The sequence below is a fragment of the Triticum aestivum genome, chromosome 7D (assembly GCF_018294505.1).
Source record: "Triticum aestivum cultivar Chinese Spring chromosome 7D, IWGSC CS RefSeq v2.1, whole genome shotgun sequence".
NCBI classification, from domain to species: domain Eukaryota; kingdom Viridiplantae; phylum Streptophyta; class Magnoliopsida; order Poales; family Poaceae; genus Triticum; species Triticum aestivum.
The window spans coordinates 285,056,168-285,070,208 of record NC_057814.1 but is presented as its reverse complement, the minus strand read 5'-3'; positions in this window follow the sequence as shown (position 1 = coordinate 285,070,208).

Genomic DNA, 14,041 nt, shown 5'->3' with positions numbered 1-14,041 from the left:
ATCACCATGATCTTGCATGTGTGTAGAATTTTTTTTGAAATTACTACGTTCCCCAACAGTGGCATCCGAGCCTGGTTTTATGCGTTGATGTTATGCACGAGTAGAACACAAGTGAGTTGTGGGCGATATAAGTCATACTGCTTACCAGCATGTCATACTTTGGTTCAGCGGTATTGTGAGATGAAGCGGCCCGGACCGACATTACGCGTACGCTTACGCGAGACTGGTTTCACCGTTGCGAGCACTCGTTGCTTAAAGGTGACTAGCGGGTGTCTATCTCTCTCACTTTAGTTGAACCGAGTGTGGCTACGCCCGGTCCTTGAGAAGGTTAAAACAGCACCAACTTGAGAAACTATCATTGTGGTTTTGATGCGTAGGTAAGAACGGTTCTTGCTAAGCCCGTAGCAGCCACGTAAAACTTGCAACAACAAAGTAGAGGATGTCTAACTTGTTTTTGCAGGGCATGTTGTGATGTGATCTAGTCAAGACATGATGCTATATTTTATTGTATGAGATGATCATGTTTTGTAACCGAGTTATCGGCAACTGGCAGGAGCCATATTGTTGTCGCTTTATTGTATGAAATGCAATCGCCATGTAATTGTTTTATTTTATCACTAAGCGGTAGCGATAGTCGTAAAAGCAATAGTTGGCGAGACGACAACGATGCTACGATGGAGATCAAGGTGTTGTGCCGGTGACGATGGTGATCATGACGGTGCTTCGGAGATGGAGATCACAAGCACAAGATGATGATGGCCATATCATATCACTTATATTGATTGCATGTGATGTTTATCTTTTATGCATCTTATCTTGCTTTGATTGACGGTAGCATTATAAGATGATCTCTCACTAAAATTTCAAGATAAAAGTGTTCTCCCTGAGTATGCACCGTTGCGAAAGTTCTTCGTGCTGAGACACCACGTGATGATCGGGTGTGATAGGCTCTACGTTCAAATACAACGGGTGCAAAACAGTTGCACACGCGGAATACTCAGGTTAAACTTGACGAGCCTAGCATATGCAGATATGGCCTCGGAACACGGAGACCGAAAGGTCGAGCGTGAATCATATAGTAGATATGATCAACATAGTGATGTTCACCGTTGAAACTACTCCATCTCACGTGATGATCGGACATGGTTTAGTTGATATGGATCACGTGATCACTTAGAGGATTAGAGGGATGTCTATCTAAGTGGGAGTTCTTAAGTAATATGATTAATTGAACTTAAATTTATCATGAACTTAGTCCTGATAGTATTTTGCAAATTATGTTGTAGATGAATAGCTCGCATTGTTGCTTCCCTGTGTTTATTTTTGATATGTTCCTAGAGAAAAATTATGTTGAAAGATGTTAGTAGCAAAGATGCGGATTAGATCCGTGATCTGAGGATTATCCTCATTGCTGCACAGAAGAATTATGTCCTTGATGCACCGCTAGGTGACAGACCTATTGCAGGAGCAGATGCAGACGTTATGAATGTTTGGCTAGCTCAATATGATGACTACTTGATAGTTTAGTGCACCATGCTTAACGGCTTAGAATCGGGACTTCAAAGACATTTTGGACGTCATGGACCATATGAGATGTTCCAGGAGTTGAAGTTAATATTTCAAGCAAATACCCGAGTTGAGAGATATGAAGTCTCCAACAAGTTCTATAGCTAAAAGATGGAGGAGAATAGCTTAAGCAGTGAGCATGTGCTCAGATTGTCTGGGTACTACAATCGCTTAAATCAAGTGGGAGTTAATCTTCCAGATAAAATAGTGATTGACAGAATTCTCTAGTCACCATCACCAAGTTAGTAGAACTTCGTGATGAAATATAGTATGCAAGGGATGACGAAAGTAATTCCCGAGCTCTTCGTGATGCTGAAATCGACGAAGGTAGAAATCAAGAAAAACATCAAGTGTTGATGGTTGATGAGACCACTAGTTTCAAGAAAAGGGCAAAGGTATAGAAGGGGAACTTCAAGAAGAACGGCAAGCAAGTTGCTTCTCAAGTGAAGAATCCCAAATCTGGACCTAAGCCTGAGACTAAGTGCTTTCTACTGCAAAAGGACTGGTCACTGGAAGCGGAACTACCCCAAGTATTTGGTGGACAAGAAGGATGGCAAAGTGAACAAAGGTATATTTGATATACAGATTATTGATGTGTATTTTACTAGTGTTCGTAGCAACCCCTCGGTATTTGATACTGGTTCAGTTGCTAAAGAGTAGTAACTCAAAACGGGAGTTGCATAATGAACAGAAACTAGTTAAGGATGAAGTGACGATGTGTATTGGAAGTGGTTCCAAGGTTGATAAGATCACCATCGCATACTCCCCTTACCTTCGGGATTAGTGTTGAACCTAAATAAATGTTATTTGGTGTTTGCGTTGAGCATAAATATGATTGGATCATGTTTATTGCAATACGGTTATTGGTGTGTGCATTGAGCATGAATATGATTGGATCATGTTTATCACAATACGGTTATTCATTTAAACCGAAGAATAATTGTTGTTCTGTTTACATGAATAAAACCTTCTATGGTCATACACTCAATGGTTTATTGAATCTCGATCGTAGTGATACACATATTCATAATATTGATGCCAAAAGATGCAAAGTTGATAATGATAGTGCAACATATTTGTGGCACTGCCGTTTAGGTCATATTGGTGTAAAGCGCATGAAGAAACTCCATACTGATGGAATTTTGGAATCACTTGATTATGAATCACTTGATGCTTGCGAACCATGCCTCATGGGCAAGATGACTAAAACGCCGTTCTCCGGAACTATGGAGAGAACAATAGATTTGTTGGAAATCATACATACAGATGTATGTGGTCTGATGAATATTGAGGCTCGTAGCAAGTATCATTATTTTCTGACCTTCACAGATGATTTGAGCAGATATGTGTATATCTACTTAATGAAACAGAAGTCTGAAACATTTGAAAAGCTCATATAATTTTAGAGTGAAGCAGAAAATCATCGTAACAAGAAAATAAAGTTTCTACGATCTGATCGTGGAGAAGAGTATTTGAGTAACGAGTTTGGCCTTCAGTTAAAACAATGTGAAATAGTTTCACTACTCACGCCACCTGGAACACCACGGTGTAATGGTGTGTTCGGACATCGTAACCGTACTTTATTAGATATGGTGCGATATATGATGTCTCTTAACGATCTACCACTATCGTTTTCGGGTTATGCATTAGAGACAGATGCATTCACGTTAAATAGGGTACCATCTAAATCCGTTGAGATGACATCTTATGAACTGTGGTTTGGCAAGAAACCAAAGTTGTCGTTTCTTAAAGTTTGGGGTTGCGATGCTTATGTGAAAAGGTTTCATCCTGATAAGCTCAAACCCAAATCGGAGAAATGTGTCTTCATAGGATACCCAAAGGAGGCAGTTGGGTACACCTTCTATCACAGATCCGAAGGCAAGACATTCCTTGCTAAGAATGGATCCTTTCTAGAGAAGGAGTTTCTCTCGAAAGAAGTGAGTGGGAGGAAAGTAGAACTTGATGAGGTAACTATACCTGCTCCCTTATTGGAAAGTAGTTCATCGCAGAAACCAGTTTCTGTGACGCCTATACCAATTAGTGAGGAAGTTAATGATGATGATCATGGAACTTCAGATCAAGTTATTACTGAACCTCGTAGGTCAACCAGAGTAAGATCCACACCAGAGTGGTACGGTAATCCTGTTCTGGAGGTTATGTTACTAGACCATGACGAACCTACGAACTATGAAGAAGCGATGGTGAGCCCAGATTCCGCAAAATGGCTTGAGGCCATGAAATCTGAGATGAGATCCATGTATGAGAACAAAGTATGGACTTTGATTGACTTGCCCAATGATCGACGAGCCATAAAAAATAAATGGATCTTCAAGAGGAAGACAGACGCTGATAGTAGTGTTACTATCTACAAAGCTAGACTTGTCGGAAAAAGATTTTTTGACAAAGTTCAAAGTGTTGAATACGATGAGATTTTCTCACTCGCAGCAGTGCTTAAGTCTGTCCAAATCATGTTAGCAATTGCCGCATTTTATGAAATCTGGCAAATGGATAAACAAAACTGCATTCCTTAATGGATTTATTAGAGAAGAGTTGTATATGATACAACCAGAAGGTTTTGTCAATCCTAAAGGTGCTAACAAAATATGAAAGCTCCAGCGATCGATCTATGGACTAGTGCAAGTATCTCGGAGTTGGAATATACGCTTTGATAAGTTGATCAAAGAATATAGTTTTATACAGACTTGCTGTGAAGCCTGTATTTACAAGAAAGTGAGTGGGAGCACTACAACATTTCTGATAAGTATATGTGAATGACATATTGTTGATCGGAAATAATGTAGAATTATTCTGGAAAGCATAAAGGAGTGTTTGAAAGGAGTTTTTCAAAGAAAGACCTCAATGAAGCTGCTTACATATTGAGCATCAAGATCTATAGAGATAGATCAAGACGCTTGATAAGTTTTTTCAATGAGTACATACCTTAACAAGATTTTGAAGTAGTTCAAAATGGAACAGTCAAAGAAAGAGTTTCTTGCCTGTATTACAAGGTGTGAAATTGAGTAAGACTCAAAGCCCGACCACGGCAGAAGATAGAAAAAGAATGAATGACATTCCCTATGCCTCGGCCATAGGTTCTATAAAGTATGCCATGTTGTGTACCAGATCTATTGTATACCCTACACTGATTTTGGCAAGGGAGTACAATAGTGATCTAGGAGTAGATCACTAGATAGCGGTCAAAATTATCCTTACTAGAATAAGGATATGTTTCTCGATTATGGAAGTGACAAAAGGTTCGTCGTAAAGGGTTACGTCGATGCAAGTTTTGACACTAATCTAGATGACTCTAAGTCTCGGTCTAGATACATATTGAAAGAGGGAGCAATTAGCTAGAGTAGCTCCGTGCAGAGAATTGTAGACATAGAAATTTGCAAAATACTTATGGATCTGAATGTGACAGACCCGTTGACTAAAATTATCTCACAAGCAAAACATGACCACACCTTAGTACTCTTTGGGTGTTAATCACATAAGCGATGTGAACTAGATTACTGACTCTAGTAAACCCTTTGGGTGTTGGTCACATGACGATGTGAACTATGGGTGTTAATCACATGGTGATGTGAACTATTGATGCTAAATCACATGGCGATGTGAACTAGATTATTGACTCTAGTGCAAGTGGGAGACTGAAGGAAATATGCCCTAGAGGCAATAATAAAGTTATTATTTATTTCCTTATATCATGATAAATGTTTATTATTCATGCTATAATTGTATTAACCGGAAACTTGATACATGTGTGAATACATAGACAAACAGAGTGTCACTAGTATGCCTCTACTTGACTAGCTCGTTGATCAAAGATGGTTATGTTTCCTAGCCATAGACATGAGTTGTCATTTGATTAACGGGATCACATCATTAGGAGAATGATGTGATTGACTTGACCCATTCCGATAGCTTAGCACTCGATCGTTTAGTATGTTGCTATTGCTTTCTTCATGACTTATACATGTTCCTATGACTATGAGATTATGCAACTCCCGTTTACCGAAGGAACACTTTGTGTGCTACCAAACGTCACAACGTAACTGGGTGACAATAAAGGTGCTCTACAGGTGTCTCCAAAGGTACTTGTTGGGTTGGCGTATTTCAAGATTAGGATTTGTCACTCCGATTGTCGGAGAGGTATCAGTGGGCCCACTCAGTAATACACATCACTATAAGCCTTGCAAGCATTGTAACTAATGAGTTAGTTGCAGGATGATGTATTACGGAACGAGTAAAGAGACTTGTCGGTAACGAGATTGAACTAGGTATCGAGATACCGACGATCGAATCTCGGGCAAGTAACATACCGATGACAAAGGGAACAACGTATGTTGTTATGCGGTCTGACCGATAAAGATCTTTGTAGAATATGTGGGAACCAATATGAGCATCCAGGTTCTGCTATTGGTTATTGACCGGAGAGGTGTCTCGGTCATGTCTACATAGTTCTCGAACCCGTAGGGTCCGCACGCTTAACGTTACGATGACGGTTATATTATGAGTTTATGTGTTTTGATGTACCGTGTCACAGCCCCAGATCAGCCCTTGTTTGACTTTGCTTGTTCCTCATGTCATCATGTTTAATTTTCAAAGAAACTTGAAATGGGGATGTTGAAACCCTAGCACCAAATGCATTCAACTAGGTTCAAATAAACAATATTTTCAATGAACCCAAATGCCCTTTAGAAAAGTTCATGATTTTTGTTAAAGGTGAAAACCTCTGCCAAAAATGATGCACCTATTTCTAGGCCATCCAGGATTTTTGAATTAAATCTTATTGTATTTGACTTTTGGGCATTTAAATGCTATAAATAATTTAAATGTTCAAATAATGTTGGAACTATTTTTGGGCCACTGAAATAATTCAGCAAGTGTCCATGAATATTTTCAGGATTTTAGGAAATGCCTTGGTATTTTTCCTAAGCTCAAAACAGAGGCAAATAATTAGAAAACAAAAACAAATTAGAAAACAGAAGAGAGGGAGAGCTTACCTGGCCTCACCTGTGCAGCCACCAGAGGGGCCAACCCACCACTGTAGCGGCCTAGCCCACCGAGGGCAGAGCCGTCTTCCTCCTCCTGCCAGTAGGCAGAGGCGAAGCGTGGAGCGCGCGCGTGCGAATGCGGCCACCTCCTGCTTGCCACCGAGGCGCTCCCGATGCGTCTGGAGACGCCCCGCAGCCCCTCGCTTCTCTCCCTCTCTCACTGCTCTCTCTCCCGACCTCTTCCCCCTCCTCTGCTCCCTCTTCCTCTCTGCCCGAGTGGAGCTCGTCGACGCCGCTCGCCGTTGCCGTGGCCACCGAGCCCCCCTCGCCTAGCTAGGATGCCCAGCAGCTCCGCCACCTCGCGCTACGCCTCTCCACCTAAATAAGCCACTCCGGACGCCCTGGAACGACTGCACCGTCATCGTCTTCGAGCTTCGGCCGCCGGCAACCCCACCGTCGATTCGACGCCATCCGTGCCTCCCCGAGCTCGCCGAGAAGCTCTTCGTGACCGCGGTGAGCCCCGGGTCATTTCCCCCTAACCCTGTCCCCGTTTGGTTGCCGTAGCACCATTCCCCACGAGCACCGAAGCCGCCGTCCGCCATTGCCGCTGCACGCATAGCCTCCGTGCTCCCCTGGCCTCACCGCGCTGCTCTTAGTGCTCCCCGTGCCTAGCAGGTGCTGCCCAGCCCCTCCATTTGCTCACTGATACACCGTAGCGACGCGCCCGTGCACCACCGAACACCACCGCCGCCAAGAATTCGGTGACCCCGCGACCTCTCACTTGGTCCTTTGGATGCGCAAGATCAAGGGCTATCCCCTGGTGCCCTCAGCGTGCCAAGCCGACGCCTCTAGCGCAAGTCCGGCGTGCCCCGCCGTGTTCTGTGGTCGCCGCCGGCTGAACTCCGGCGACCGATGACGTGGACGTCATTAGGCGCTAACCCAACCAGCTAATCACCCTAACAGCCACTGACAGCGGGCCCTATCGCAGGGTCAAACCCAGTCAGCATTGGGTTTGACCGCGTTTAGCCCCTGTGTCAGTGACTTATGGGCCACACCTGTCAGGTTTGACTCTGGTTAGGCGCTGTTGACCAGCTGACGTCACAGTGACGTAGTGCTGACGCAATAAATCATTTTCTGGATTTATTGTTATTCAGAAAATTCCAGAAAATAGTATAAACTTCTAAAAATCATATAAAATCAACCGTAGCTCAGAATGAAATAATTTATATATGAAAAATGATCAGAAAAATACAATCTATCCATCTGTATCATTTTCATGCATGTCAAACTAAGTTATACCTGCTGTATAGGTGAAAACATGATAATGACATTATAAATGCGAAATATGGAGTTTGCATACGAACCCTTAGTTCATATGGACCTCATTTAAACTGTTGCTAGATGCATTAGTGTAAATCATAACATTATTGACATGTCATGACCATGCACCATATTGTCGCATTGCATTGATTGTGTCCTTCTCTATTTGCCGGTAACCGTCCCCTCTCAGTAGCCGATGCTCCGATGACGTGATCGATGACACCGATGAAGAACTATAATATCTTCAGAAGTGCCAGGCAAGCAAAACCCCCTTGTCCATTCCGATACAAACCCACTCTCTCTCGCTCCTGCTCTCTTTTACTGCATTAGGACAACAACGATTCATCTGTTACTTGCTGCGGTAGTTGAACCCCTTATCCTCTGCATGACCTGTCATTGCCACAGTAAATAGATGAAACCCACTAGCATGAGTAGGAGTTGTTTGAGCCCTGGTGTGCCTACTCATTCATGCTTGTTTGTCATGCCTGCTATTTCTTAGAGTTGTGTCAGGTCTGATTCATCGGGGATGAGTTGGAATGGTGATGAACATGTCCTACTGTGTGTGAGCTAAGTGTGTGAACACGTTTTGGTAAAGGTAGCGGTGAGAGGCCATGTAGGAGTACATGGTGGGTTGTCTCATTGCAGCCGTCCTCAGGAACTGAGTTCTGTGTTTGTGATCCATGATACAGTTACTACCACGCATTGGGCCCGAAACCAATGGACCCTCTCGGCTTCTTAATCACCCTTGTCCTCTGTCCAGGAGTGGCAAGTAGTTTCTGGTGTTTGTAGTATGCTGGAGGCCGTGGGCAGCGCTGACCGGAGGGGTGGGCTGTGATGCGGTAGGCACGTGGCCGGGCATGCCGGGCGCCCGTTTGGTGTCTCGGAACCCCGCACACATCGTTCGGGGCCGTATGTGGAAACCTCGGCCGGACTCCCTGCGGATGGAACCTGAATAGGCGATAAACCTGGACTAGAGACTTGAGTGTTTAGGTAGGCTGTGGCCGACACCCTCGCTGGCTTCCGCTTGAAGGTTGCCGAGTACATGTCGTGTAAACGGCGGTAAGTGGTGAGAGCGTGTGTGTCGAAGTACACCCCTGCAGGGTTAACATCATCTATTCGAATAGCCGTGTCCGCGGAAATGGACTTCTGGGTTGCCTATAACAGTTCATAGACAAGTGAAAGTGGATACTCTAAAATGCGCAAGATAAGCGTGAGTGCTATGGATGGCGTTCTCGTAGGGAGACGGGAGCGGATCCATAGTGGAGTATTGATATGGTGATTATGTGGACTCGTGTGCACCACCTCAAAGAGTTACTTACAGTCATAGTTTAGGATAGCCACCGAGTCAAAGCTGGCTTGCTGCAGTCAAACTCCACCACCCCCCTTTGTTGATACCGATGCATATGTAGCTAGTTCTGATGTAAGTCTTGCTGGGTACATTTGTACTCACGTTTGCCTATTTTATGTTTTGCAGAGAGACGCCAGTCTCGCTAGTAGTTCCTTGTGGACTTCGACATTTAGCTTGATACCTCAGCTACGATCTTGTGCCCTTGGCAGGATCTGGTAGATAGTCAGGCTTCTCAGCCTTTTTCATTTGTAGATGTCTGTACTCAGACATGTTAAGCTTCCGCATGTGTTTGACTTGTATGCTCTGAATGTTGGGTCATGAGACCCATGTTTGTAATATCTGGCTCTTCGGAGCCTAATGAATAAATACTCTGAGTCGTAGAGTCTTGTTGTGATGCCATGTTGTATTTGCACATATCGAGCGTATTGTGTGTATGATTGAAATGCTTGGTATGTGTGGGATCCAACAACCTAGTTGTTTATCCTTGGTAGCCTCTCATATGGGGAAATGTAGTCTTGTGCTTCCATGAGCCATAGTAGTCCGCTACAGCCCGGTTCACCGGAGTCCTGCTAGCCCAGCACTACTGCTCCGGAACACTTGACTGGCCGGCATGTGATTCACTTCGTTCCTGTGTCTGTCCCTCCGGGGAAATGTCACGCGGTGACATCCGGAGTCCTGCCTAGCCTGCTACAGCCCGGGTTCCCAGAGTCCTGTTAGCCCAGTGCTACAGCCTGGATTCACACGCTGCTGACCGACATGCTCGATGTTGATTCATGTATGCCTGTCCCCGTAAGTTAGTGCCACTTTGGGTTCACGACTAGTCATGTCGGCCCGGGTTCTTTGTCATATGGATGCTAGCGACATTATCATATACGTGAGCCAAAAGGCGCAAACGGTCCCGGGCCATGGTAAGGCGACACCCGTGGGAATACCGTGCGTGAGGCCGCAAAGTGATATGAGGTGTTACAGGCTAGATCGGTGTGACTTAGAATCGGGGTCCTGACATACCGAAGGAGTTCGGAGTCCCGGATGAGATCGGGGACATGACGAGGAGTCTCGAAATGGCCGAGACGTAAAGATCGATATATTGGACGACTATATTCGGACTTCGGAAAGGTTCCGAGTGATTCGGGTATTTTTCGGAGTACCGGAGAGTTACGGGAATTCGTATTGGGCCTTAATGGGCCATACGGGAAAGGAGAGAAAGGCCACAAAGGGTGGCCACACCCCTCCCCATGGACTAGTCCGAATTGGACTAGGGAGGGGGGCTCCCCCTTCCTTCTTTCTCCTTCTCCCTTCCCTTCTCCTATTCCAACAAGGAAAGGAGGAGTCCTACTCCCGGTGGGAGTAGGACTCCCCCCTTGGCGCGCCCTCGTCCTTGGCCGGCGGCCTCCCCCTTGCTCCTTTATATACGGGGGCAGGGGGGCACCCCATAGACACAATAATTGATCATTGATCTCTTAGCCGTGTGCGGTGCCCCCTCCACCATATTACACCTCGATAATATCGTAGCAGTGCTTAGGCGAAGCCCTGCGTCGGTAGAACATCATCATTGTCACCACGCCGTCGTGCTGACGGAACTCTCCCTCAACAGTCGGCTGGATCGGAGTTCGAGGGACTTCATCGAGCTGAACGTGTGCTGAACTCGGAGGTGCCGTGCGTTCGGTACTTGATTGGTCGGATCGTGAAGACGTACGACTACATCAACCGCGTTGTGTTAACGCTTCCGCTTTCGGTCTACGAGGGTACGTGGACAACACTCTCCCCTCTCGTTGCTATGCATCACCATGATCTTGCGTGTGCGTAGGAAATTTTTTGAAATTACTGCGTTCCCCAACAGGGAGGAGGCCTCGGCACCCGGGGCCAAAGGCCCGGGCACCTGGGGCGCGCCAGGGTGACGCCCAGGTGGCGATGGCCGGGCACCCGGGGTGTCAAGGGTGTTTGCCCTCCCCATGGCCTTGTGCCCGGGCACCCGGGGTCCTCTCGTCCGGGCACCCGGGGTGTCCAGAGCATCCGTCCCTACGCGTCCTTCTTACTTCTCTTCCTCCACGCGGATTTGTGTCCCCGTCCTCGCCTCTTCACGGTCCTCTTCTTGGTACCTAAGAGTGCATAGAGTTTCCATTTGAGGTAGAATCGGACTCTCGTGTGAATCTGAAAGAAACTCGAAGAGGAAAGAGTTAACCTCGGTTTTGATGGCACGTGTGTGTGCTCTTGTCCTAGGCCCTCTCCGTGCTTGCGGTGGTGGTGTGACGTCCATGGTGATGGTCGAGGGATGCTCTGCATTATCTCCCCCCCCTGGGAGAGATCCGTCCACGGATGGTGATGTTCATCACCATGGGAAAGAGAGGGCGTCGCCGTGTAGAAGTGGACGACCACCAAGCACTTGTCATGTAGGAGCTCGAAATTGGCACTCTCCAATGTCGCACCGTCTTGTGATTCCTTCAAAAGGAGGAAGTACAACAAACACTTGGAAAAACAAATGTGGTTAGCATTTGTTGGTGTACAAAAGTAGGGGCTCTCCCCCGGCATGATCCTTGTTGGGGCAGCCTCCGCATCCTCGGCAAGAGCCTTGCCGGGGCAACTTGCCTGACGCTAGCAGAGCGAGCCACCCTTGAGCCTGCGGGTTCCAACACCACCAACAAACCACATTGGAACCAAGGCTCGGGAGGCACCTCCGTGGTGGCATGCAGATCTTTGTGAAGATCAGAAGCATACAAGATCAGATGAGGACCAGAAGACGACGATCGTCGGCGGGATCCTAGCCGAGGAAACCCACGAGACCCCCAGCAAGATCCTTGCCGGGGACAACCGCGATGCCATGGCAAGACCCGTGCTGGGGCCCTGCCAGCGTTTGTTGCCGGGGTGGAACCACCGGTGCCCAAGTTCATCTCCTCCTCCTCCACGGGCATGGGCTCGGTGGTGGACGCCCTTGCCGGGGACGTCCCTTGGGGCGGCATGGTCAAGGGCGGCGGCATGTTGGGGGTGGCCCTCGGCGGCTCCTCCGGCTTTCGTTCTTCTCCTGCGAAGCCCGACAAGATCAACATCAAAGGATCACACCCCAAAACTCATCGAGGGAGGAGCGAGTGGTAGACTTACACTGGGGGCTGAAGCAGGGGCTGCGCCGGGGGCTGTTCTCTGGGCTGCTCTCCACCACCAGTGGCGTGTTGAGGTGCCCACTGAGGGCTGGCCGCCCGACGAGGCCCTAGCTCTCTTTGCCACCCTCTGGGCCAGCGTCTCCCTGTCCTTGCAAAGATAAAACCAAGTCAAAAGAAACGAAGCAATCCGAGGGGTCAGGAAGGATGAAGGGCGAGATGCTTACTCATTCTCCTCTTCCTCCATGGGCTGAGAGACCCAAAATCGAAGATGACCTCCGTGTCGTCATCTGGGGAGGAGGGGAAGCAGATGGAGTCCGAGGACGTTTGGACAAAGAAGAGGCAGTTTCCTTCTTCTTCGCCACCGCAACCTTCACCACCTTCTTTGCCGCTGTGGCCCTCGTCTGGCGCACGGACGCCTCTTAGGTTTGCTGCGGCTGCGCGGCCCTGCCGGGCCGGACCGCCTTGCCAGAACTGGCCCGCCGCAGGACTCGCCCTCTCCCTGTGGCCAAAGGGTCGACAGTCTCGACCTTCTCCTCCGACGACTCGTCGACCACATCTTCAATGAGAGGGGCCCCAGTGTCGGTGCTGCTGGCCTCCCCAGCGGATTCCGCCCACTTGGCGAGCTCCCTCTCCTCCGCGGCCGCCGCCGCCTCATCCTCCATGCCGCCAGCGCTGCCGGCCTCCTTGGCGAGCTCCGCCTCCGCCGCCCTGGCGGCGATATAGTCCAGCTCTGCCAGAGTGGTGTCCTGGACGAGCAGCAGCTCGTCACGGACGTACCTCTCCACCAAGGAATCGAAGAACTCCTGCACCTGATCCGCTGGCGGCTCAGCCCAATTCGGGACAAGGCCGTGCGCGTTGAAGTCCGGCATCATGGCGATGATGTCGCTTTGGCGCGAGTTATTGCTCAGCGGGACCACCCCCGCCGGCAGCCCAAACAAGGGCCCCTTGGCGACCTTGCCGGCATTCACGGCCTTGCCAGACCTTTCGACCTTGCCGTCGCGGTTCACGTCGAGCTGGAAGAGCCGCTGGCAGAAGTGGGCATGCTCCATCACCGTGAAGTTGTGATTCAGGCCGGGGCGAAGCCTCATGATGTCAACCGCATTCCTGAAAAGACAGGCCGGCCTCCCCTTGTTATGCAGAGGAGCGATTCGGCGGCGAATGAAGTCCACCCCAATCATCTCCAGGGTGAGCCCGGCAACGGTGAGGCGATGAATCCTGGTGGTGGCGACCGTGAGCTTCCCATCGTCGGTGTCAACATCGCCCCAGTTGTTTCTGTGAACCGGCGACGCTTGGCAAACCTGGCAGAATTCATGTGGGTCCTCCTCCTCAATCCAGCACCACCGGCCCCGCCACTCCTCCCACCTCTCCTTCTGAGCGCCCTCTGGGTATGTCCCTTTGGTCCTTGGGATCCAGGCGACACAAACAGAGATGGCGCCTCCCTTTTCGATTCAAGGATAAAAGTAGTGGCGGAAGAACGCCGTGTTGGGGAGCACTCCGGCGAAGCCCTCGCAGAGATGCGCAAAAAGAGCCATGCACGCCACGGCGTTTGGAGTGAAATCAAGAAGGTGGAAGCCAAAGGTGTGCACAATATCATTGAAGAAATCGGAGAAGGGGGGCAGAGCCCATAGGAAAAGTAGTCGACGAAGAACGGGTACCGATTCGGGCCGGCTTCGGCGAAAGCAGCAGGGATGACGCGAGTGGCCGGATGCCCCGTC